This window comes from Fringilla coelebs, assembly GCF_963513975.1.
Source record: "Fringilla coelebs genome assembly, chromosome: Z".
Lineage (NCBI taxonomy): Eukaryota > Metazoa > Chordata > Aves > Passeriformes > Fringillidae > Fringilla > Fringilla coelebs.
Window position 1 is genome coordinate 36264874 of NC_140031.1, and position 26971 is coordinate 36291844.

The window sequence follows — 26971 nt, forward strand, 5'->3', positions numbered from 1 at the left end:
TATTTCTTTGGAAGAGTTAATGGACAAATTTATTCCCAGTGAGTGACATTTCTTTGTTTTCCATTTTAAAGAGAGCTCACTGAAAGCAGAGTTAAAAATAGTGTATGTGGAAACCTGTGTTTATATTAAAAAAATCATATGAAAGTCAAGACAGCTGCCACAAATAAAGACAATTCTTCATAAAACTTCTATTTGAAGAGGGCCAGACAAAGGAGACTTTGTTTAAAATTTCTTTACTATATTGTAAATGATGTCTGATGGAGGGTAGTAAAATATTTTCTTACTTATTTAGTCTGTGATGTAGAAGGTTGTCTAATGACTGAGCTCTATCAGAGCCAGACATCACTTTCCCTGTAATATGATATAGAAAGTGACATCTTAAGGTCTGGACAAAAGAAATCAAGTACAAGCCTGTTAAGCACTTAGGATAATTAAGAATATATCATAAAGGGTTATCTGTCAAGCATGCCTGAACCTCCAACTCCCATGCAATCTACAGTTTTCAGTGGTCCTATGTTTCAGCGTCCTATATGAAATATGCTACTGCATGTAGCATATTTCCTATGGTTCTCAATGGGTCCAGTGTTTGCAAGAGGCCCCTTAGGAGCTGTGGTCATTGATGAGCAGAATGATCTAATGTAACTTTCTAAATACATTCATAGCCTTGGTGGGAGAAGTTGAGGGTCTTAGCCAAACAGATTCTGGTTGGTTTTAATTCCCTAGAACTCCTGTTATACTCTGAGCCTATATCTTTTCCCTATGAAATGGCATTTTTAAGTGTTTCGGTGCTTTGCAAATGTGGTGTTTACAAACGTGTCTCCTACTAACTCCATTTGTGCACCTCTGCTTCTGTCAACTGCAGCAGAACATTGAAGCAAGAATTAGCAAAATCTCTACATTACCTTACTCTTTTAGCAAGAGAGCATTTACCCATGAAAAAAAGGGAAATTCTGTTGTGAAATACTTCTTTCTGTTTTCTTGGGCTTATTCAGATTCACTCTTGCTGGCGCAGATCATAAAGTGAAATTCATGACACACTGATAAACACCATAATTGGATGCTATGCTTTTTATCAAGATATAATATTCTATATGTATTTATGCATTTAGTAATTTAAAACTACTGAAAAATAAAGTAGAAAAATGCTATTGATGAGGTGGGGCAAGACAGTGAAGTTAATATGGACTCAAACTTTCCATATGGAAGTGCATTTCCTGGTTTTATTTCAAAGTCCACAGCATTAATATACACACAGCTTCTCTTTAATTTCATTTTTCATACACCCACCACTTCATTACTTATCATTTTTTCTACATGAAATGTTATAAAAATAAGAGAATCATCTTCTGATGAACAAACAAAATCCTGCATTAACTTCCAAACACTGAGTAGTCTAGACTGAAAATCTAACAGTATTTCTATAAAGCTATTCCAAATAGATGCTCTTCCATACAAATATAAGCCTGATATGGAGAGATATCAAATATAAGCGTGATATGGAGAGGTATTTGAAATGCATCAAAAAGCAATATGCTTAACATATCTTTGTCATAAAGTTTCAGTGGGTCACAAGATATGTACCAGTTTTTGGCTACCAAGCAGACTAACTAAAGAACTGTAGTAAAGTAAGTCAGAATTTAATAGCTTAAATGATGAGTAAAACCATGCATACTTTTAATGCTGAAAAAAGGTGAAATTTTCAATCGGACTTTTCCTTCCTTAATAGCCTGATTTTTAAATTGAAAATTATCTGAGCAATTAAATCCAATGATTTCTCTATTAGAATTCAGTTCCTAAAAAATTTTTGAAAATGGCATCTGGTTCTGTAATTTTAGTGTAAATAAAGATAAGCATAAAATGTAAACATGTGAACAAAAAGAGAAACAAGGGGATTTTATATTTTAATTACAAAAACAAAGAGAAATTTTTCAGAAATGCCACATTATTAGTTCAGTGTTCAGTGGCTATGTTTCTAAAACACTCTGTAAAACTACAGATTAGGAATCATGAATTCAAAACATGTTTTGTATGAGAATATGGGAATTAGGTTTGAGCTACCTGGCATGGATTTTCCAGTACTTTAACCTTGAACCTACTACAGAAATTGCAAATACACTTTATGAAAGTTTGTCACATCATCATATATTTCAATTTTCCTTGAAATAATTAAAGATACCGCAAGTTAGTAATGCTTTTTCTTGTTTCTGTCCACCTTTCTCTGAGCTAAAAATGACAGCCCATTGTCCCTGAGAAGACTCCCAGCCTGATTCCTGACTAGGCTTTGAAGCAAAGATATTTCTGTGCAAGACCTCAAGTATTACCATACCATTATCCAGTCTTTAGTTTGTATTCTCCTGGGCAATAAAAGCCATATTACTTGAAATGTACCATATGTCACAGATGTATGAAGTATCAAGCATGATCTGTTAAATCTGAAGAAACGTAAAGCTGTGAGAAACAGACATTGGAAGAAAGGCTTTAAAATGCCTTACCTGACAAAACAATGTTTCAGAGAAAGGTGAAGTAGTGAAATCCCACTGAGTTCTCTAGAGAAGCAACAATGATCAATTTACTCTGATTAAAAAAATCATTATCCAACAAAGATTTTTCCATTTTAAATTATCATTACAAAGGAGCTAGACAGGTTTTCAGGCCTCCTCTCTTTTTCTTTTCAAAGTCCAACTAGGCTTTTTATTCTGTAATGACAATAATTAAATGCGATGTTTCAAAATACTCATGCTGTTGCTAGAATTAACTATTGAAGAAATGGTAAGTGTAATAATCATCATTAATTAAAAATAAAACAAAATGAGGCCTCTAATGAAAATAAAATAAGAAAGAGTTTAAATCAAGGACTGAATGAGGGGAAAGAAAAGGCACAAAACGTCTTTTCATTTTTTATAGAAAGATTGATGATAATTTTTAGGCAAATAGTGGTAGCCAGTAAAACTTGATATGGAATGCTAGCCATTTATACTTTGAGCTCGTTAACACAAAAGTTACTGTTGTGGTAGACCATTAAAAATAAAGGGACAGCTAGAAAAAGGGAATGGTGTAATCATACACTATATGAAACATTAGGCACACAGGAAACTAAGAATGATGGTTAGGGAGAATACAATTATACTTTGTTTTGCAAGTTTCTATTTCTGTTTTCTGAGGCATGTTTGCAGGCAAGAACTCAAAGAACCCCTAAGCCTTTCCTTCTTCCTCTTATTCAGTCAACCATGTGGCATGTGCTGTTCTGATGAAATATTTGCACTAAACAGAATGTAAGTACAAAGCATGCAGTGATGAATAGCACTGTCTTTCTTGCAATTTCTTTTTTTTACATTAGGAAATTCTAAACACACTTCCCCCTATGCTATCAAATCACAGAATAACTGGATTAATTTGGAGTTGCAGCAATATCAGAGCAGTCACTAATTTTGCACAGAAAATAAATAAATAAATCCCACAAAGGCTTGACACTTTTCCAGCTCCTGAAATAATGTATTATTAAAAACAAATTATGGTGTGTCAAACTGCATCGTATTATGATGTGATGTGGATGTAAAGCAGACATAAATCCTAGACTTTGGGAAATAAATTTATGATGTTCTGTGTAGCTTCATGTCATGAAATGAAGTCACAAAATTATTTTTGAGTGTATTACTGGAAGCAGCTTTATTTCCCCCCAGTATCATTTGAATTCTCGGCTGAGCAACACTTATTCAGGAAAGGATTCTGATTCAGAATGAGGAAAAATCAGAATTTTGTTTTCCCTGTCCTTATCTCCCAAAGTTGATTGTTTGGTTTTTTGGGGTTTTTTTTCTTTATCTAGACTTACCAGAATTTTGAACTTCACTGATTTGGCTGAACTTGGCAACAAATCTGACACCAGCTGACTGCCTTTCATCAGCTTCAATTGTATTGAATTTGAATCAGTCATTAATATGACAGAAAAAAATATTTAAACTATAAAGGGAAATCCTCTGGCACATTCTGCATTGCAGCTGTTTCCTGGCCTAGTATTTGCCCATACTACAATAGTGTCAGGAAATCTTTGCAGCCCTGAACCAAGGTTGCCCACTTGAAGATCAAGTGTCTGCGGGATAACTCAGACAGACTAGTTAGCCAGCACTAACACTGTTTACTGAGTGTGAGCATCACTCATATTCCTCTATTTTCTCTGACAATTATTTGGGTATTTGATCACTTTCAAGGAAGATAATTCAAAAGAGCTTTGGCCAAGTGTATCCCTAACCTAGATACATAAGTTAATGTTTAAAATGTTTTAATGTTTAAAAGTCTCCCTTCATGACACAGATTTCAGGTTAATGCCTTTGTGTAATCTGTTATTACACTAAAACTGTTTGATCTTTAGAGAAGGAATTGCCTTTTGCGTCATATTTGAATGTTTTGGCTAGAATATCTGCCCCTGCTCAGACAAAAGGGCCATGCAAAATGTGATTCTGGGAGTGACCAGTACGGAATCCTTAGGTGACAGTTGACGACAAGTCAGATGAAGCACACAGTCATACGTCTCCAAATGGTTAACCTTATTTAGCCTTTTTATAGCAGAGCCATTTCCCATTTTTCTACACAGAGAGTGTCAACAAAGAAGAGCTCTTTAAAATTCTCAGGATAGATATGATTACTACTCAGAAAATATGGTTCCAAACAGTGGACAACAACAAATTACTGTGAGCTGACAAATTTGTATCTCCAATTTAAGGGCTTCCTTAGTATCCTTCTAGTGATATGGAATCATGCATTTAAGGCATAGCATATATAGCATATATCATACATAGCATAATTTAAATATTATAATTATTAGCTAGCTGACAAATTTAGAAGAACTATTTTATAGGCCTCTTGAATCACAACATAAATGTGTACTGGTTTCAGACAAGGACAGCACTAATTTTCTGCAGTAGCCAGGGGAGGGCACAGCCTGGAGTTGTATGGACATAGCCAAGACCCTAATGTTATTCTATGTCATCTTAAATCAGTGTCAGGAGAGTCACAGGCGAGTCACAGGGGAGACAGACTCTCTTACTTCCAAGAAGGCCATTGATTTTCTGGGCAGGAGAAAGTGTGGTGTGTTGGGACAGTTGGTCTGCCAGTACTTTGTTGTGGTTCCTCTGTGCAAATAGTTTCTTTGTTGATAATATTGTTGCTGTTACTGTTTGTTTTTCTTATCTCATTGCTGTTTCCCATAAATCATTCTTATCTCAGCCCATGATCTTTGCCTTGTGTGTCTCGGCCATCTGTGAGCAGAAGACAGGAGAGGAGAAGCAAGTGAGGTGGGTGTGGCTTTTTGGGGGGAATTGGAAACTGAGGAGTACCATTACTAAATTACAAAAGCCTTAACTGGTGTCAAATCTTGAGCATGAAGGTTTGAAATAGCAACAGAGCTGCCCTTATGGGAGTGGAAACAAGCTTGGTCTAAGCACTTGTGTGTTAGGTGTGGAGCCCCTGGTCACAATGTTCCTTTACCATTCATGTGGATGTGGTACCTAACACGTGTTCTTCTATGTGCTCCTCACAGCACTCTTTTTCAGTGAGAGAGGGATCAGGATTACTTTGTTGCTGTGCTATGTGATACCAGTTTATGACATTATAACATCAAGGGCAGTAAGGGTCATTTGGGGCGCGTATTCGGTGCCATTCTCTTGCCCTGGACTTGGGTGATACATCTGGGAACTCATTCATAATCATACTGTGATTTCAGCTGCCAATCAAGTAAGCTCGCAGCGACTGTCTGCTCTGATCCTGGCTTGTCATGTCATGAAACTAGATGATAGTAAAGCTAAGCAATTGTGACCCCTGTCCCAGGATGCAGGCATTGACAAGGGGATCACAAAGAGTATAGAAAGTCTCCGCCCCTGCAGGCAACTCCTGTCAAGTGTGTAGGAAAGATGTTCTCTCAAGGATGAGCTAGTAGTGCACCCAATCAGATAGAACATTATGGAGAAAGGTGTCAGTTACCTGAGAGAATTACCTAAGATGTAGGAAATCTATAGGGATTTACGTAACAAGCAGCGCCCTGTAGATCCAGATGAGGTCCCTTGTGCACAATTCATACAGTGGAGTTTATAGGGAGCGTGCTATTGTCATGTATTTACTCATTGGCTTTGATGTCAATGAAACAAGGAGTAGAAAGAGTGCTTCATGCGACCCTCCGCTTCTAGCCACCAGGGTAGTTAACACCTGAGGCTGTACTAATTGAGATGGCCCTACCCAGTCAAAACCTCCTTGTCCTGTAGAAGGGGATAAAATCTCAGTGCATATGAGAAATAGTCCTGCCTCAAGCCAATGGATGCCCATCTGTGGGATTGTTTGGGCTCAAGGTTCTGGGTGTACTTGGTGAGTAATGCAGAGGGACCAGGAAACCCAATGTGCACCTCGAGGGGATTTGATTTTGGAATGAGAAGAGTCTGTAATGTTGAATTGTCTAATATTTGTTGCTGGATGACACTGCCAGTGTATGCCGGAACTACCATGGACAAATATGGACTGCTCCAGATATACCAGTTGTGAGCTGGTGATGCTGACTGCAACCACCTGACAGCTCACCAGCTCTCTCTCCTGTCCTGGAAGACATCTAAGGCAGATAGAATCTACAGCTGTGGACCAAACAAACTCAAAGGATAACTTGGAGGAACAGCCTTCTGCCTATGAAAATTATATCTGTTCTTGTGTATTTATGTATATGATTAGAAGGTATAGGATCTGGGGATGATGTAGATGATATGGAATAGAGAGTGGATAATGTCCTAGTTTTAGACACAGGGTTGATTTTTCACAGTACCTGGGAGGCACCAGAGCCTGGAGACGCATGGGCACGGCCAAGCACCTGATTCTTATTTGATGCCATCTTATGTCATTGCCTGGGCAGGAGAAAGAGACTCTCACTTCTGAGAAGGGAATCCCTTTCCCAGGTCAGAGAAAGTGTGGTGTGATGGTACAGTTAGATTTTATCACGGTTTTCCTGTGTAAACCATTTCTTTGTCTTATGCCTTTTGTTAGTAATATTCTTGCTTTTACTGTTGGTTTTCTTATCTCATTGCTGTTTCCAGTAAGTTGTTCTTATCTCAGCCTGTGATAAGAACAATTCTCCTTTGCCTTTGATGTCTCCAATTCTCCTCTTCAGCCACCTGTAGGGGAAGGAGGAGGGCAAGGAGAAGCATATGAATTGCATATGGTTTTGGAGTCTCAGTGAGGGGAGCACTAATTTAGGGAGTACCATTCCTAAACCATGAAAACTTAGCTCTATATGTACCCTCTTATTTGCATTCATATTCAGTAGTCTGACCTTTGAATTGAAATATGCATTCATAATTTGAAATAGCTTGATTTTAGAATATTGTGAATTCCATGAAAATACTAAGGATGAGGGCATCCTCATGCTTTAATTACCATTAGGTTAATCTGCAAAGTAGTGAAATGTCAATTTCCACTGACTACATGAGAGATAAGCTAGACCCTTAGGCAGGAAATATGTGCTGTCCAATAGACTATAAATTAAATAAAAAGGTCAGTTGTATCATTCTGAAGGGATCCAAGTGCACATCAATAGTGGCATGTTTACTGTCTGCTGACATGTGAGCATTTGGGATAGTGTAAGCCCAGAGTCAAGCAGCAAAGGACTTCAGAGTACATATTAACAGAAATATTCAGCATGAGACAAGACTAATAAAAAAGAGCTTATCTCCATTCCACCATTTGTATCAGAAATACAATGTGTTGCACAATCTATTTTCTAAAGCTATCAATAAAAAATAATAAATTGTTTCTAAAATGCTGTATTAATTTAACATGGAAAGAGCTCCTAGCATGTTTATAATATAATGCATGAGTACCGTAACAATAATACTGTTAAATATCTAATTGTCTAATATGACAGTGCACTCTGTTGGTGGCATGCCATGAGGACTGCTTATGAAGTAATTTCCTTCAGTGAACTGTGAAATAAAGCCCTCTGTCTGAGTTACTGTCTTATGTGAATGAAATTGACAGCATAATTCTAGAGTCTATTTTAGCCTCTGTTTGGTCAATTAAAAAAAATAATAAAAGGAAAATTAAATATAAGCTAGTGGCAGGCTGTCAAGCAATCTACTGCCTCTAAACAGGCAAGAGCAGTGAGTAGACTTCCCCTTGGAAATAATGCTGTAACAGGGGTTTTTTAAGTCTTCAACATATTGCACTTTTAAGCTCCAATAAAAAAGAACAGAAAATAATATTTTAGTTCTTTAGAAATTCCCTGCAAGCATTGTGTAAGGCTTAAAATTAGTCATTTCTTCCTGTGCTGGCTTCCACAAAAATAAAATACATTTAAAGTAATTGCTCACTGTGAGAGACAAACTATAATTGCTGGTGACCTGATCACACATGAAGAAAAGAATGCACACCAAAGATGCACATGGTATTTTCCAAAAATTATTGATGAAGATGTTACAATGTAATCTGCTTGCAAAAGGGACAGATATTTGTTGTCTTCTTCAAAAGGGTTAAGAGTTTGTCATTAGCTTTTGGGTCACAGATCACGCTTGGAGGGCCTAAGCTTAAAGACACACTTCATTGAATTCCATCTAGCAAGCTTCATGCTTATGAAGGTGTTCCTCTTGATTGCTTTTCATCTGGGCTGCAGAGTGATTTGTTTGGAGGGTGGCATTGATTAAGTGCGAGAGAGCCATGGTTTACTGTGACAGCTGCTAGGCTCTGTCAACAAATCAATGGGGCTTTTTCACCTTTTCTTCTGTGCCTTTTTCTTCCCCTGGCATTCTTAGCTCTCTGGTTAGTATCCTCCTGTTACTGGAGATTAAAAACATGTTTATAGTTGTCTTATGATTTAACATTTTCTGATTTGTCAATCATATAAAATGTTTATAGGATTGCAAAAAGCACCTCTGCTGTTGGATTCTCCAGGATGTAGAGAATACATAGGAGTAAAGGAAGTACAATACCACAATATATGTTCTAAAAAAATGTTGCTCTTTTGTAGATAGGTTAACACATGATTATCAGTGATGTACATGTAAATAGCACCACATTGTTGTGTTGTACTAAATAGTGATGATTTTGAGCTGTGCAGCTTGGCTTTGATGAAGTTATGTGGAGGAAAGCTTTCTACTGTTCTTATCTAAAACACTTAAAAACCAGCAGTCTGTATTTCTGGTCACAAAGTCTAGGTTTTGAAATTAACTTTAAATGACAATTAAGTGACCAATAGCCTTTGTTTTCATTACAGTAACTTCAAAAATTTCTATTTTATAATCCAAATTTTATAATTTATATATTTGTTTCACATTAAACACCTCATCACAAATTTTCCACAACCATGTTTTATTGGTTTTATTGGTTTTTGCAATCTTTTCTTTTCAGATTTGTTTTAGAAACAGAGGAAATTTTTCATTTAAGATTCTTACTTTTATGCAAATTTACTTTCAAAATTAATTAAAGAGTCTATTTATAGAAAAGCAATTAGAAGTTTTTTCTTATATATGGCAGATACATAGCAGAAAATGTTATCCATTTGCTGTCCAAGGCCATTTTGGATAAGGCCTTGAGCAACCTGATCTGTGATTCATTCATTGTAGGTGCTTAATTTTGTGTCATTAATTGGTTGTTCCATAGTTAAACACATATATTTTTATTAAATTAAAATTTAAAAATTTAGAATATTGAAATGTTGAAGAGATAAATCATTGGTCTCTGAGTTTTTTTCAAATACCTAGTAGGAAAATGCTGTCTAGTAACCATAAGAGGAACTTTTTTGAATCAAAGAATTCTTAACATTAAAAATGCATCCAGAAAAAAAAATACAGTGCAAAGGAAAAAATGTATTGTCAAGTTGAAGTTACGCTGTCAATAACAGAGATAAAAGAACAGCAGCAGATAAGTTTAGGGGGTGCTACAAAAATCATTAAAAATCATTGTATTGACATTTCCCTTTTAAAATATGAATGTACCAACATAAAATCCTGATGACTCCAGTAGTTTAGATGAGTCATCCAGAGGAGTAAATTGTTCTAGAGAAGCTTAGACAGGCAAAATACTTTCACATGCAGATGATATAAAAGCTACCCTTGGAATCCCTCATCTTCCAGTTGCAAAAGATAAATTGAAGTGAACACAAAAATGCACTGTTGCATATAAAAACTGTTCCATTAGAGTTATACTCATAAAATTTTCAAATATATTTGTATATACATAAAATTTCCACTTAGTGAAAACACTGAGAATCTGAAATGGCAGGATTTTGTTATACAGAGAAGTGCTCAGAGAGTGTTTGTGGATAAAGAGGACCGCAACTCTTCTTTGCAAAAGATGCCCCAAAAGGCAAAACACACATTTTGCAAATACAACACAAAAGACAGCAAAACAAATGGGATTTTACAACCAACTTTTGTAAAATTTCCACTGAAATTTCTGTTAGTAGCCAGACCTTTTAAGTTATAAGTATTGCAGAAAAGCAACTTCAGAATACAGCTTCCCTGTGTCCCAATAGCTTTTACATACTTGCAAGACCTGCAAGGTTGACAATGTTTCAAGCATATATTGTACTATTAAAAAAATTAAAGTAAGCAGTGGTGGGAGGGGGGCAGGAGAGAGATTGTGGGGTTTTGTTGGCTTTGGTTTAGTTTGGTTTGTTGCTTTTTGTCTGCTTTTATAAAGTATTTCTCTAGAAACAGTAGCAGCACACAATGTTACGTCAGTCTGGTGCCAGTTCCCTGGGTCTCAATTTTAGGGTCAATGCTCTTAAATCATAGAATCACTGAATGAGCTAAGTTGGAAGGAACTCACAAGGATCATCGTAGTCCAGCTCCCAGCTCTGCACAGGACACAAGTCACACCATGTGCCCAAGAGCAGTGTTCAAATGTTCTTTAACTCAGTCAGGCTGGTGCTTTGACTGTTTTCCTGGGGAGCATACTTTCATAAATGATCTGGACACAGGAATAACATATACATTATTTGACTTTACTGGAAGGACTAAACTGGGAGGAGCTGAGGACTCTCTTGAGGGTGGAGAGGCCTTACAGAGAGATCTGAGTGGACCAAAGAGCTGGACAATCAGTCAACAGCTCTATGGAATTAGAGAGCTGGGTGTCTGCTTGAGATGGAGAAATCTTTTTTTTACATACAAACTGGGGCAAGGAAGACTGGAGACCAGCCCCAAGGGGTCTTGGGTTGATGACGAATTGAAAATTGGTGCACTGTCTGTCCTGGAAGACAGTAGGGCCAACCCTGTCCTGGGTGCATCAGGCACAGCATCGCCAGCTGGACGAGGGAGGGGATTGTCCCACCCTACTCCGTGCTGGTGCAGCCCCACCTGAAGAGCTGTGTGTGGTTGTAGGCACCTTAATGTAAGAAGGAGAGCAGACTGTTAGGGAGGAGGATGACCAAGGACCCTCAGAGGAGGGTGATCAAGGTGGTGAAAGGCCTCAAGGGCAAGAATTCAGAGGAGTGGCTGAGGAGGAGCTTGGAGAAGGCTGAGGAATGACCTTATGGCAATCTACATTTTCCACTAGGGTGGTAGCCAAGGGGCAGCTGCCTATCTACTCTCTCTCTGGTGAGCAACAGTAGGATAAGGGGAAATGGAATTAGGCTACATGAGGGGGAGTTCAGACTAGAGATTTGGAGAGAGAGGGGCTCTCTTTACTGAGAGAGGGGCTGGTCACCATAACTGGCTACCCTGGGAAGTGGCTGAGGCACCAACCCTGCTGGAATTTAAGGAATGTCTGGACAATGTTCTAAGTCATACAGTTTGGTTTTAGGCAGTCCTGCAAGGAGCATGGAGTCAGACTTAATCAGTCCCTTCTTACTTGAGATATTTGATGATTCCATGATTCTATGCAAGGAGTTCTACTTGCAGTTTCTCTTTTGTGCTCAGTCAATCAGAAAAGAATTTAATGAAAGTAAGTTTCTGAAACCATATCTACATCTCCACGTTCTCCTTGCAAAACATTCAGCCTGTACGTGACTGTCTAATGTCTTCTCCTGTCAAATGTAAAAGAATATATACTGGAAAAGAAAGGAATTGTTCGTCACTAAAATTTAAGGGCTTTGGAATTGTATCCACTTCTGAATATTTATCAAAATACAACCACCCATATGCCACAATAGCTCTTTATCCAATTTCCAGCATTTCAATGTGTTTTAAATTTACAAATTGTGATTCTGTTATTGCAGAGAATTTTTGAAGATATTAAATAAACCTAAATCTAATAAAAATTTGCAGAAATTTCCCAAATTGTTGAAATTCTATTAACAAACAAAAAATTTAAAGTTATCTCAGTGAAATTTTACTTCAGATACTTATTCATTGAAATGCTAGCATCAGATTATTGGTTTTTTTTGTCATACATAAGAAAGGACAGGAAGGATCACAAATATCACCTGTACAACGGGCTCTGAGAAATTGCTTTTGCTTCTAGTTAAGTAAAGTTTCATGTGTGAGGCCTGGATGAACCTTCAGAGGATTCTCTGGCTATCAAGACCAAAACAAATTGTGGTTACTTTTTAAGACATTTACACTCAATTATGTGTAGTATCAATGACAGAAACTTCAAGCTCATAAGAAAATTAACAAACTAAAAACTAACAAACAACAAACAAACCTGGAGAAAAACAAAACAAAACAAAACAAAACCACCTCAAACCAAACCATATAAAAGTCCTTGAAAAATGACAAAAACATGGAAATGTACTTCTCTTTACACTTTGTCATCTTTGTGTAATGAATGTTAGACTACTCATAGATTCATGTACAAAGTTTTTCCCATTATGAGCCCCTTTGATAGTCCAGTTTAAGTCAAAAATAGAAGGAAACTATATTTACCATGAAAATTGTCTTAAACAATGATTGCCTCATCATTAGATTTTCATCTGAAATGCAGATAAAGATGACTGGAAACTAAAAATTTATAACGTTTAAAGATTTTGTGACTATTTTAAAGATGTTTTCTAACTGGTTATGTTTGTATCGCTTATAAGCAAATTTCAGAGGCAGATAAATTTTATGAAGGTGTTTAGGTACCAAAAAACAATCAAAAATGCCAAGGCAAAAGATATGATAATTTAATTTCTTTTTGCTTTCAGGTTTCAAAAAGGTTCTTCCATTAGACCCCATGGAGCCAAGAAGGGACAGGAAAGTAGTTGTTATAAATTCAAAAACAGGTTTTGTGCCTTTTATTTGTGCAAGGGTAGGGATCTTTTAGCAAGATGACAGTGCAGTTCAAGAAAGAATAGGAATCAGAAAAGTTATTTTGACACCAAGTCTCCTTTTTCAATTTATCATATTCTTTCTACCATTAAAGCTTCCAGTATTCCCAAGCAGGTAAACACTGCTACTTGACATTGATGTTGTGATGAATGAGAATGTACATGGTCTGTAGATCTATGGGCATGCTGTGCTGCCATTGCAAATTTACCTGAATTTCTCAGAGCTCCAACTAGATAGAGCAAAGCAAAAACTGTAGTGTGCCTGCTGTAGTGTGAGGGTGCTTCCCACTCCAGGAATTGAAGGTTTCCCCATCCCTGCTCTAGCTGCACTGTGACACCTTAGAAAATGTCATTCCTTGCTTTATTTCTGTCAGGTTACTCCTTATTTTATTTTCCTTGGTCAGACTTTTTACAGCAACTAATTAAAAAGCTGTGTTTAATCCAAGAGCTGAACTGCTCATTCAGAGTAACAATTCAAAACTGTCTTGTTCACAGCTCAGATGACCACTGGACTAAATGGAATAATGGAGCAATGCTATGGTTTTCTTGGTTTGGGTCTTCTGAGCAACTCCTGAATTCCCTTATGACTATATCTTGAAAAAAATCACTTTAGAGTTGTGAACGTCTTGCCAACAAAAACTTACATATTTAGGGTATTTTATCTTTTTTTCAATAGCTATTACTTCACAGAAAATTTCTTTCTGGTGAATAATTGGAAGGGAACATTAGGAAGAATGAATTTTTATAAATAAATTATCATCTAGACCATAATTTGGTCTAGTTTCACTCTAAGGAGAAACATGTACCTTTTGTAGCCTGAGGATGAGCTGAGAAATATTACAGGGCTCTGCTTTGTTCTACTGTCAGTTTTTAATTTTATGGTTCTTTTGGCAAAAGTGCAGTCAGAAGCAGTCGAATATTTGCATAGATGTTTATATATATTTGCATAGATGTGTATATACACATACAAATATATATGTGTCTTAGAATGTAAAAAGTAGTAATGAGAACTTTTCCCTTGGAGCAAAGAAAACAAGCATCAAGGAAACCAATAGCTCAGTGATTTACAAGGACAGGTGAGTGCTTTTATTATTTACTTCTTTGGACATAAGATAAAGCTAAATTTAATTTTTCTGTCTCAGTTTCTGCACTGAAGTGCAGAGCCCAATCTGTCCAGAGTGCTCAAACTCCACTTTATACAATTCTCTCTCCTTACTAGTTGAAGTTGCTGCAATAACAAACATATCTTTAATACTTGTTAGGGCTTTACCAAATTAAAGAGTAATAACAGAACTTCCATCCAATGCTATTTCAACATGCAAAATATGATACTTGTGGCTTTCAGATTGTGTTCAATCTTCCTTTCCAGAAAGAAATGAGTCTTACTTAGAAATATGAACTGAGTAGAGAGTTATAAAAAATTTATTCTAAGGTCTTTGTTTCACCTGAGGCCAGTTACTAAGAAAGGTAATATAGGGAAGAGAAATACTTCTAATCAAATATCTGATACCTTTTTTTCAGTTACAACATAGTTCTGAGAACATCTTCTCAGTTGCCATAAGGATCTTAGTGTTTCATTAAGCCTTTTAACCAAATTCTGGTTCACTTCTCTTTGCTCCTCCAGACCATGAAGGTGACCCTCTAAGGTGAAAATTTTCTAGGTACCAAATTCCTTATGTCCACGCCAGGTTTGCTTGTAATCATACAAACTTCAAGAATACTTTGAGACAAATATGTACTTTTAAAAATTTTGTAGCACCAACACTGTCAGAGTCATTATGTTTTATGGAGGGTGGTCTACAAATATGACATCCAGAAAACAGATACTGACCCTCAATATCAAAAAGAAGGTAATTTAAATCAATTTAGCCTTTCAGGACCTTTAAATACCAATTGATAAATTAGAAAAGGTTATATAAATTCTGTTTTACTGTGTGATCATAAAAGATACCACTGTATATAGAGATTGTAAAGGACAGGTAATGCATGAAGCAAAGAATTTTGTAAGTTGTAAAACGGTGACTGAAAATTACAGAATCACCAAGTCACAGAATTAACTAGGTTGGAAAAAACCTTTGAGATCATCAAGTACAACCTATGACCAAACACCATTTTATCAAGTAAACCATGACAGCAAGTGCAGAGGGATAGAATGTAAGAAAACAAAGTGCAGAAGGTAGTCTCACACCTGAGGAGCTGCAGCTGTACTAATCACCAGAGATTAGGAACAAGCCTGCCCTCAATAGGCCACAGCTGTATCCAATAAGAAGAGTGCCACAAAAAGTGGGTTAGCTAGTTGAGGAGAGAGTTGGGGTTTGTTGGCTGTGCTGTGAAGGAGTCAGTGCTCTAAAGAGCTGGCTCTGAGAAATTACCAAGAAGGTGTGGAACTTTTGCAATAAAATGACAACAGTTGGTGAGCCTGACATGATCCCATGGTGACAACTGTAGAGAGCAGTAAGGAGGTGATCCTATGGTGGTTTGGAAAAAAGGAGTTAAATATTAAGCAATGCGATTCCAAGGCGATTCAGGATGATGACTGCAGACCTAAGAGAAATAAGACGGTGGAGCTTAGGAGCTGAGCAGGTGGACCAAGAGCCTGGGAGCCTAAAAATCCAGATGAGTTGTAACTAGGCAGACCTGAGAGCCTAGAAGTCTGGACCACGTATGAGACACCACCCCCAAGAAGAAGGGTGCTGGATATGAAGGGTGGATGCTACGCACTTGACTTATTTGGCACGCTGGAGCCAGCCCTGCACCCCTCTGCCAAGGTATGGCCTCAGTCTGGCAGAGACCCAGGATGGTGCCGGGTTCCCCCAGAATGGCAGAGTGTGCAGCAGGACACAAGCTGTGACACGGAGCTCTGAGAGGCAGAGTCAGAGCTGCACAGACAACATGTAGGAGAAGCCTTCTAAAATTATATACTGGCCATCTCCACAGTAACCTGATGTGATTCAGGGTTGGGCTGTAGCTGGGGATGGAGCCCAGCTTAGCACTGAGAGCAGCAGGGGATGCTGCCTCGTCCAGACCTGACAGACTTTGACACCTGGAGTTCAAGTGAGTCGCTGGGGACACAATGGGATATACCATATCAAGAGAAGAACAGATTGCTTCATCTACCTAGAAAACAGAGCAAGGCAAGAGAAGCTTGCAGTGGCCAACTGATACAACAAAGAGGTGTAAAAGGAAGAAGGGAATTATTAAAACAGCAGTTGGAGCTGGGGATAGAATAGCTCTATCATTCAGTATGGTGTATTTCTTTGCTGATAAAACGTGCATTTTGTTTGCTAGTTGCAAGTATTAATCTTTGGGCATAAATGAAAGTTTATATTCCATAAGCATAAGTACATCGACAGGTACCGGATCAATGTTATTCAAGTCATATAGCTACGGATAAAATTATGTAACTGTTGATTTGTTACTACCCTAATATATAGCCTTTAACTTATTCTTGTGAGTTGTCTTATAAAGTTATACAGCTATTGATTTTGTCAATATTCTAGAAGTGTAAGTATAAGAGTTTCTGGTAATATGTAAGGTAAGTTTGGGTAATGAATCAAGGTCAGTGCACAGACATATTCCAAAGTTAAATAGAGATTACACAAAAGATGTTTGCACAGGGTTTACTATCTTTTGTAAAGGGGCCTACAAAAGATAGAGATTAGTCTAAGAAAATGGCTGATGCTCTAGACTGTGAAAAGCAAAACTAAATCAGAACTTAGAAATGTATGTTGTTGCTGTGACGTGTTGCCTGAACATTTGTATACTGTTAGTCCTAAGTGAGATATGTGAATGTTATAATATTGATTTACTCAAACATATCTTTCCAGAGATGCTGCAACTTTGTAATTAAAAGCAAAGGGGGAATTGTGGAGGGATAGAATGTAAGAAAACAAAGTGCAGAAGGCAGTCTCACACCTGGGGAGTTGCAGCTGTACTAATCACCAAAGATTAGGAACAGTCCTGCCCTCAATAGGCCACAGCTGTATCCAACAAGAAGAGTGCCACAAAAAAGTGGGTTAGCTAGCTGAGAAGAGATGGAGTTGTTGGCTGTGCTGTGAAGTAGTCAGTGCTGTGAGGAGCTGCCCATGAGAAATCACCACAAAGGTATGTAACTTTTGCAATTAGATGACAACAACCAAGTCCCACATTCAATCTCTTTTTTTAAACACCTCCAGTGAAGTGATTCCACTGCCTCCCTGGGCAGCCCACTCCAGTACCCAATCGCTCTTTCAGTGAAGAACTTTTTCCTAAATGTCCAGCCTAAACTTCTCCTGGCGCAGCTTAAGCATGCATCGTCTTGTCTTGACACTGGATGCCTGGGAGCAGAGACTGACCCCAACCTGGCTGCATCCTCCTTTCAGGCAGTTCTAGAGAGCGATAAGGTCTCCCCTGAGCCTCCTCCTCTCCAGGCTAAACAAACCCAGCTCCCTCAGCTGCTCCTCATAGGACTTGTGTCTCAGAGTCATCCCTTGCCTTGCTGCCCTTCTCTAGGCACTCAAGGTGCTCCGTTACATGGATGATATTGAAAATCAGTTAGCTATTAACTCATGATCTGAGATAAAAAAAGGCACCAGGTTTTACTATCTAGACTGTTTACTCACTTTCTGATGTCTTTATGTTTACTTTCATGCATTTAGCTGGCATGTATTTCCAAAGAAGTACAATTTCCTTTTCAGGCTACTAGATGTGTAAATACAAAAAACACAGATGCACAAAAGTCCTCAAAAAAATTCTTATCATATTTCTATGTATATTATTTGTCTATTTTAACTAATGAAAATCTTTAACCTGTAATGATTATGGAATAAGTCTATAGATATTTTTACTTTTTTGATTGTTGTTACATAAGAAAGAGTATCCAAGGATCCATTAGTGAGGTCACACAAAACAGAAGCAGTTGTGTTCTGCACCTGCACAAGTTTTAAGATCTGTGCCTAAAGCAAGTCCAGCAGAAGTGTGATTTTTTTTTTTTTTTATCTCACCTATAACATACTTCAATTCCAAGGGTGATTTCTTTCTTCTTAAAAATTACTAGCTTTATTATAAGGGCTCTGAGACTAGTGTTTCTTTGCTTTTAATGTAATTTAAACAAATTTATCATAGGAGTGCGGTAGAAGTGATATACCCTATTTTGCATATTTTTATACATATAATGCTCATATCCAAAAATGCATATCTCCCACAAATGCATTTAGTGGTCCTCAGAATAAAAAAAGTAGTGAGATTAAACTATAGACAAGTTAAAAAATGAGACTGTCACATAGCTAAGAGCTAAAATTAGAGACAATGTTTTGGCTAAAGATTAATTCTGTCTTTGAAATCCAGTTATCATGGGTTTTATCAAATAATAAATCTTAACTGTTACAAAATGCTATACTTCCCCTGTTGTGCTTTGTCATCACTTATATATGTGAAAAGATGTATTTCCCAGTTCACTTAAATATTTATAGATGATATTTCTGTATTTATGTCTTTGTGAAAAAACTATGTACTTAAATATATGTACTTAATCACTTGAAAGGTGATTCAGCTTTTATTGGTTACTTCAAGGTGGTGTACCTGCATCGAGTGAACAAGGAGTCACAGGCTGGGTGACACGATTATCAGGATCACCCACCATGTGGTAGCATTATGGATGTTTTTGAGAGTAGCAAATACAATCCATAATCAACTTATATGTTAGTAAAAAATTCATAAACTGACAGCCTCGTTGACTTAATTATCAGCATGATGGGTTTCAGTAAATCCATTGGGAACTCTATTATGTATAATTGTATCTTTGAGAGTTTCCTGTAACCCACAACTCTAATGAAGCCAGAGGTTCAAGAAGCAGTCTTGCCCCAAGCACAGATATTTGTTCTGATGCTGTGTCCCCAAAAGGGATTGGTTGTAAGACTCTATGAAGCTATGAATATATTCCACCAGTAATTCCCTGAAAAAAATACAGTGGAGAAATATGTATTTTGTACCAAGCAATACTGGCAAACAAAATGTTTCTCTTACTGCAGTTATTTTTATATGCTTTTGGGGTTTCTTTAAACATGTTTCCAAGGCCAACACTGTCATGGCCAAACTGAAGGGAGAGTTGCTAAAGGCTCAGTAGCAAGCAGCAAGGCAGTAGGTAGAAAATATAAAGTTCTGGAATCACTTGCCAGTTGCAAAATGTAAAAAAGTCAAAGTCCATTTACCTTACAATATGGTTGTCCTCATGCTTCACACACTGAAAGTCAAAAAAATTTGTCAAAGTAGTATTTGTCAGCTATTTCTTCTCTGTTACACAATTAATATGAAAACAAACATGGCCTGTCCAAAATGAATGTGACAGCTAGTATTTCCCAAAGCAAAATCAAGAGATAGATATGAAGATTTTTGGAGAACAGGCAGCTTTAGATCATAAAACTTGCAATAACATAACTTAGACATGAAATGGAAATTGAGCTCAGCAACATTATGACATTATGCTGGATGAACTATTTTTGAAATATTTATAAAATATGTTCAGAACCAATAGGCCCTTTTTAAATGTGCTGAAAAGCCTCCCATTTCTACTACGTTATTTATTAATTTGTTTCTCTGTTTATTTACTGAAGATCCTGGGTACAAAATAAATCTTAGTTTATGGCAACAGAGCCACTGACATGACTGTTTTCTCAGCCATTTCATTAAATTTCTTTTACCTATGAAAGATATGTTTGTAGAGGTGTGTGATACATTTACATGTACAATATGTAAACTTTTTTCCTGAATGAAATTGGAGGACAATCAGCTCCTGAATCACCTCACTGGATACTGACACAGTTTTTTCCTACCATCTTTTTTGGTAACTTTGATCCAGTTTCTGGGAAATAATAGATTATATTAACAGGCTGAAACAAAGCTTATCCATAGTCTTTGCAGTATTTTGACTACTTCAATTTTCAGGGGTATTAGCAACCTGTCGTTTATTATAGAACAGAGATCTAATATCTCCTGTTAAAAAATACAAATGGATCAAAGGCAAATATATTTTTAAAAGTTTAAAATGATCTCTTAACAATGAAAATCAATCTCCCCAGGGATTTCACTGTTGTAATTTTAATCTTTATAGCCATTTACATTTAAAGACCTAGCACATCTAATTATGGTGTTCTTTTTGGGTTTTTTGAGGGTTTTTTGTTGTCTCATTCAGTTGATCAGCACTTGTGAAAAACTACGTTATGTTTGTATCTCCATGAGAGATTTTTTTCTGGAATATGAGATAAGCTGATGTGCAAGTTTAGAAATTCTTGCACCATATTTAAGGGAATAATAGCAGTAGCAGATATTTGTAACTTTAGAAAATTATAAAAAACAATTATTTATGTTCTGTACAATAAAATTAGAATAAATAATATTAGCAATGCTTATAAAACTTCTTTACCTAAATGACATTTCAAAATGTCTTACTAACTTATTGAAATAAAGTTATAGTTGTAAATTATGCTTAACTGATTATTTTTATCTGTTCAAGAGATTAAAATACAAAATTACCTCTGTCTCTGAAAAGAAAATAAAGGAAAGGGTGTCAAGATAATTCAGAATTTCTGTATCACTCTTTTCAACCATCAGCTTTTCCTGCAGCAGATGAACCTTGTCTTAAAATTTTCAGTTGTAGACAGTAGTGGACATTACCAATTGCAGACCAATATCAATACTTCCATTATTTTGAGTTCATGAAAATGTATTGCTCAGACCACAACTCTCCCCACTTTTAAATATTGACATTAATGTGTTTTTTCTCTTTCTTGGCATATTTTAAAATATATAGATAATTTCCTATCAGAAATAAAAAAAAAAAAGGAAAAAAGAAAAAGCCAGACTGTAACATTTTCCAAAGATATATAGAACTTGTTTTGAAGAGAAAAATGAGCAAATGGACAAATGCAGCATGCCCAGCAGATGAAGCTGCATGGCCTGGCTCCTGCCATAAACAAACCTTCTTGCAGGCTTTGGAGACTCAGGGTCAGAACTGTCTCCCAGACAGAAAATTAACCCTTAGATAGAAGCTGTAAATTTTTCTAGTTATCTCTAGACAACTCAAAGTTTGGTGATATCCTCATAGTCAGCAATGCTCTTTATTTATCCCCAGTGGTGAGTGCTGCTTTACATTCTGAGTAGAGCTGGACAGTCACTCATCTTCCTTTGAAGTTTTCCACTGGCTGTGGCCTTCCCTTGCCCTCTTTGAATCTTCCAAAACGCGAATCTTTCTTCTCTGTTCAACCGTAACAGGTTTTGCCATCTGAATGGCATTTTTTACCCTGTGGTAAAAAAAGCGTGTGACATTTATTTCTCTTTTGACAATTGAGATTGTAAGCCTTCTTAGCCTCTAATTATATATTCATATGGTACTTGGAATGAGCCCAGAACTGACTAACACCTTCAACAACCATGTAATACAAGCAAATTAAAGCTAAAACCTATAAATATAGTATAAGAAGTATATTTGCCCATAAATTAAACTGCTACATGGCAGTAGCGATGAAGGCTGTAAGGTCCAAACAGTATTATCACGTTTATTAGTTCAATTCAAGTAAAAGCAGTCAAACAGCTATTTTGTTTCCACGTCTCCTGCCAATCCTATTTAGAGGACCTTAGCAGACTTTCTTGTTGCATTGTCTGAAGTATAAACCTGCCTTCCATCTTCAAACTTCCCTGAACAGCCTTTTAGAAAGTGCTTGTGTAGTGCCTCAGATAATATGGGACCTTAGTGAATATTAAGAATGTTGCTATAATTCTCAAAATCTTTTGGCAAAGAAGTTTCAAAACTGAAGGGTTTATCTTTAATAAAATTACAGTTTGAATATTTTTGAACATTTATCCTTTTAATTTGACTAGAAATTTCTTCCTAAACATTTTTGAGTCTTAATCTACCAAATTTAAAACAGCCATGTTGTGTTCAGTTGTATATCTGCATGACATCTCCCTGAGTGATTCAGACTTGCATATGTATAGAAAAGGGATATGGAGATTTGCACTTAGACTTTAAAAGTTTTGTGTTAGCTGTCTGAAGTGTATTCTGATGGCATATAAAAATATTATTTTATTTAAAATAGTAATGCATAGCATACCTTAACTAGAGTTAAATGAATTCATCATGTTCAGTAATAGTGAAGGGTCTATATGAAAACTTTTTGGTAAGTAAGAAATAAATTTTAACAGTTTTGACAATATACATCATGACAGAGCCTTTAAGTATTAATACAAAGTGGTGCATTATATATCACTTAACTAAAAGATTTCATAATTATCCTATGCTTCATTAGACATCTCTGAGGTAGGCATAAATATTTTAAATACTGGATATACATACATACATACGTACATATCTATCTGTCTATCTATCTATCTATCTATCTATCTATCTATCTATCTATCTATCTATCTGCATATACTTAAGTGTGAGCGTGTGAACATGTATTGTGTATAAATACATTTATATACAGATACACTTACTCATCTTCTCCCAATGGCTACCCAAGGCTGATAAAATCCAATTCAATTTCTAATGTGGTTTGTTCATCTTTACTTTTCTTTAAAAAGACAATTAAAAGATATCCCACTCAATATGAAATGTTATCTTGCTCTTTTCACAGATCATGAGACATCAAGCAACTTCTTATCTTCCCCATCTAAGTGAATCATTAACACTTCAAATAATTCCTGCTTAAAGTACCATACAGCATATACCCTTCATGGTATGTGCTCCAAGGGTGTTTGCAGATTGTATTTAAGAAAGTTATACTGATACTAACTTTTTGTAAAAATTTTTCTTTAAAATACAGGGAAATATTTTTGATTGGGAATTCTAGAATTTTTGATTTTTGATTTGGAATTCGAGAATGCATCTATCCTAAACTCATTAAATGCTGCCTACAAATAGAAATATCTTCAAAAGATACATTTTAATTATTTGTAACATAATTGACTTTTTTGGTCAATCCTTTTACAGTAAATAGAAACTCACAGTACTACTTTTACCAAAATCAGCAATTGAAAGACCTCCTGTGTAAATAATGTTTAGAGCTTAAATCATATTTTTCCATAAATAATTCCCAACAATATCTTTAGAAAATACTAATACTACTAACAATAATAATAAAACCAACCAAACAAAAACCAAACCAACAAACAGAAAAACACCCACCTGTAAAAACTCTTTGAAATTCTTTTTGTAAAGAAGAAAAAAGAATTCTTTTCTTTTTGTCTTGCTCTATTCCTCCCTAACGGAAAAAAAAGGAAAAAAGCCCGACTGTAATAATGAACAAGTAAATTCAGGCAGAGTCCTGTAGGAATCTATGTCTGCCTGAAGAATAATCATTTGAATTGTATCCACGTATTCAGAAACATATTGTGCCCTTTTCATATATAGTGGACAATAGATCAAGTATCTTCTATTTATTTAGTTATCCACTAATAGTGTATGAGTAACAGAATGCTAGAATGCTTTTTTCTTACCCCCACCTTTTTTTTTTCTTTAACTTAGACTGGTTCAATATGACAATAATAGGTGGAAAAAGTCCTAAAATCCTCCCTTTTAAAAAGAATTCAGCACGCTGCTTTTGCTGTATATCCTGCCTTCTCCTTGTCCACTCACTATTGTAGTGACACTGTCACAAGAACTATCTGCCATATTTCCAGGAGAGGAATGGTGCAACGCAGCCACCACACCAGAGAAAAAATTGGATGCCTGAGGTCAATGGCAAGGGCCTTTTTCCAAGTGTAGTGGCACAGAGTGGATGCCGCTTTCAGAGGGGCAGAGACACTCCTGCTGCAGAGTAATTTCTCTGTCACGGACAGGAATGTGCCTTGACAGCTGTCTAATCTGCATATATTTACAGGGTTTTTTTCTATTTAATATAATTTACTGCAAATTTTGCTACTTTCAATATGAAAAATATCTTCTCTTTAGTATTGTTTGCGATTTCAAAAAATAACATGTTTAGAAACACAATTTCTAAAACATTGGAACTGTTCCACTGACTACTGGGTGTTCTTAGCTGTGTTGTCCAACATTCTCTGTGGGTTTAGAACATTCCACTACATCAGTAGCCCTCCTAATGTATTTCCAAGCTTGTCTTTGTGACTGCACAGGCTGGATCCTCACATAATTGCATGATTCCCAAAGGAAGGACTGCAGAAATAAATCTACATCGTGCACACACAGTTTAGTCCTAACTGCTGCAGAAACTCATCATAAAGGATTATGACAAAATGACTGGTTTGTAATCCTTATTCTATAAAGATACTATAATTTCTGTCTTTCAAAATATGCCACATATATGATAGCTGAGAAAGAAGTAACCAGATCTTGGTGGGGAGCTCTGCCTTTTTTGCTGTCCATATAGTTCCTCTAGGGACAAAGACCGAAAATTACCACTCTGCTCAAAAGGGTTCTGGCTGAGATGGGAAAGAAATTTCCATGCACAGGAAAAATGACAAAATCATAAAATGAGTATGAAAATGGGTGTATGAAAATGAGAAAAACACCACCACACAGTAAGGATCAAGCTGCAAGTACTATCTATGGACCATTTGGAGAGAAGGTAGATCCTACACAGCAATGACACCAGTTTTAGAGAAGTCTGCATTTCATTACTTCGGTGGTGCATCTAGCATTTTAAAATAGTTCTAGTCTCTTCTAGAGGAGGATTGGGCATGGGTACTTCCCCTGACAAAATGGTAAAAAAATACATAAGATAACTGCAGCTATCCCTCCCACTTCACAAAAGTTATGGCTTTGAATCTTGCTTTTAATCACAACCAAACTATGCTCAGAAGCAGCTTGATAGGGAAATACTTTTAGGAGTCAGGAACTACATCTGCATACTCAGAAAGACATGGTCATTTTGGAGGCACACTGTTACAAGTGACAAGCTGCTGTGTCACTTAGGGAAGTTCTTTAATATCCGTTTCTGTAATATCCACAGGGCTGCAACTGTGCTCAAAGGCTTAAATGGAAGAAAGAGCAGATTCAGCTCCAGAGATGTTTCTTAGTTCCCACTAGCTTCAGATGAGCTTCATTTGCCTCACCAAGCATAGCTGTTGCCTTGAATCATAAAAATCCCAATTCAGCTCCCAGCTATTACACCACACAAAATACATTCACACAAAGTCCAAGCACCATATGGGAGAACTTTGCTAATTAGAGAAATCTGCTTGCTTTCCAAAGGCTAGACACAATACAAGTCAGAGAAAGAAGTCTGGACATTGTAGCAGTGAAGAAACTACTTCGGTTTTAAAGGAAGCATCTGAACTTAGGACAGACATACATTTTTATCCTAAAAACCTTAGAATACTTTTGAAGATCATCCCTGGACTGAGGAAGTATAAATCTGTCTAAGTTTTAAACTTCAGTAAATTCAGTGAATTTAAATCAAAAGACTAATATGTCTTGGGTCCACTAAGATGAAGAATTGTTTTCCACAGAGCCTGCAAAGGCATTTTAGGTAATAAGTTTTAAAATGTTTTCTTTGCCCTCCTCTTACAATTAAAATCATTAGAATCTAGACAAAACACAGTAATTATCATTTTGCAGATTGAAATAGTTACCTTACTTTCAACTGATGAATTCTAACTTTTTCCACTATTTTCCTAGCTCTCTTATTTTTATGAAAGTTTACCTTGGATGTGGAGAAGGCTGAAGGACTCAAGGATTTTTTTTTATGCTGCTCTGTACCAGGAAGTTCTCCAGCCACACTGCCCAATTTGCAGATAGCAAGTAGCAAAAAGTAAAACTGCCTGCTATAGGAGAAAGTCAGGTTCAAAACCATCTAAGGAGCCTGAAGGTACCTAAGTCCATGGACCTGATAAGACACATCCTCAGATCCTGAAGGAACTGGCTGAGTAAGTGGCTAAGCCACTATCCATCATACTTAAGTTGTGGCAATTCAATGAAATTAGCACTTAGAAAAAGAGAGGGAGAAGGGGAACTGGGAAACTGACATGCCCATTTTCAAAACAGACAGTAAGGAAAATCTGTAGAACTACAGGCTGTTCATTCTCACCTTCGTGGCTGGCAAGATCTTGGAGCGCATTCTCTTGGAAGCTAAGACACTTTGAAAGTCAGAAGGTGATTGATGACAGCCAAGCTGGCTTCACTAAGGGCAAATCCTGCCTGACAAATTTGGAGGCCATCTCTGGAAGGGTTGCAGTAATGGATGAGGGAAGACCAACTGCAGTCAGACACCTGAACTTGTGCAAAACATTTGACAACGTCCCTGCATGACAACCAAGTGCAAGATGCTGTGTTTGGGTCAGGACAAGCTGTTGTCTCGACGTAGGCTGGGTGGACAGTGGATTGAGAATGGCCCTGAGGGAAAGGACTTGGGTGGTTCTGGTGGATGAAAAACTTGACATGAGCCAGCAATGTGCACTTGCAGCCCAGAAAGCCAATTGTACCCTGGTAACAAAGCAGTGTGGCCAACAGGATGAGGGAGGGAGTTCTGCCCCTCTGCTCTGCCCTGCTCTGCTCTGCTCTGCTCTGCTCTGCTCTGCTCTGCTCTGCTGAGACCCCATCCGCAGGGCTGCATCCAGCTCTGGGGTCCCCAGCACAGGAAGGACATGGAGCTGCTGGAGAGAGTCCAGAGGAAGCCTCCAAACTGATCAAAGGGCTGGAACAATCCTCCTTTGAGGACAGAATGGTAGAGTGAGATTGTACAGTCAGGGGAAAAGAAGACTCAGGGAAGACCCTACCAAAGCCTTCCACTGCCTAAAGGGGGCCTACAGGAAAGTTGGAGAAGGACT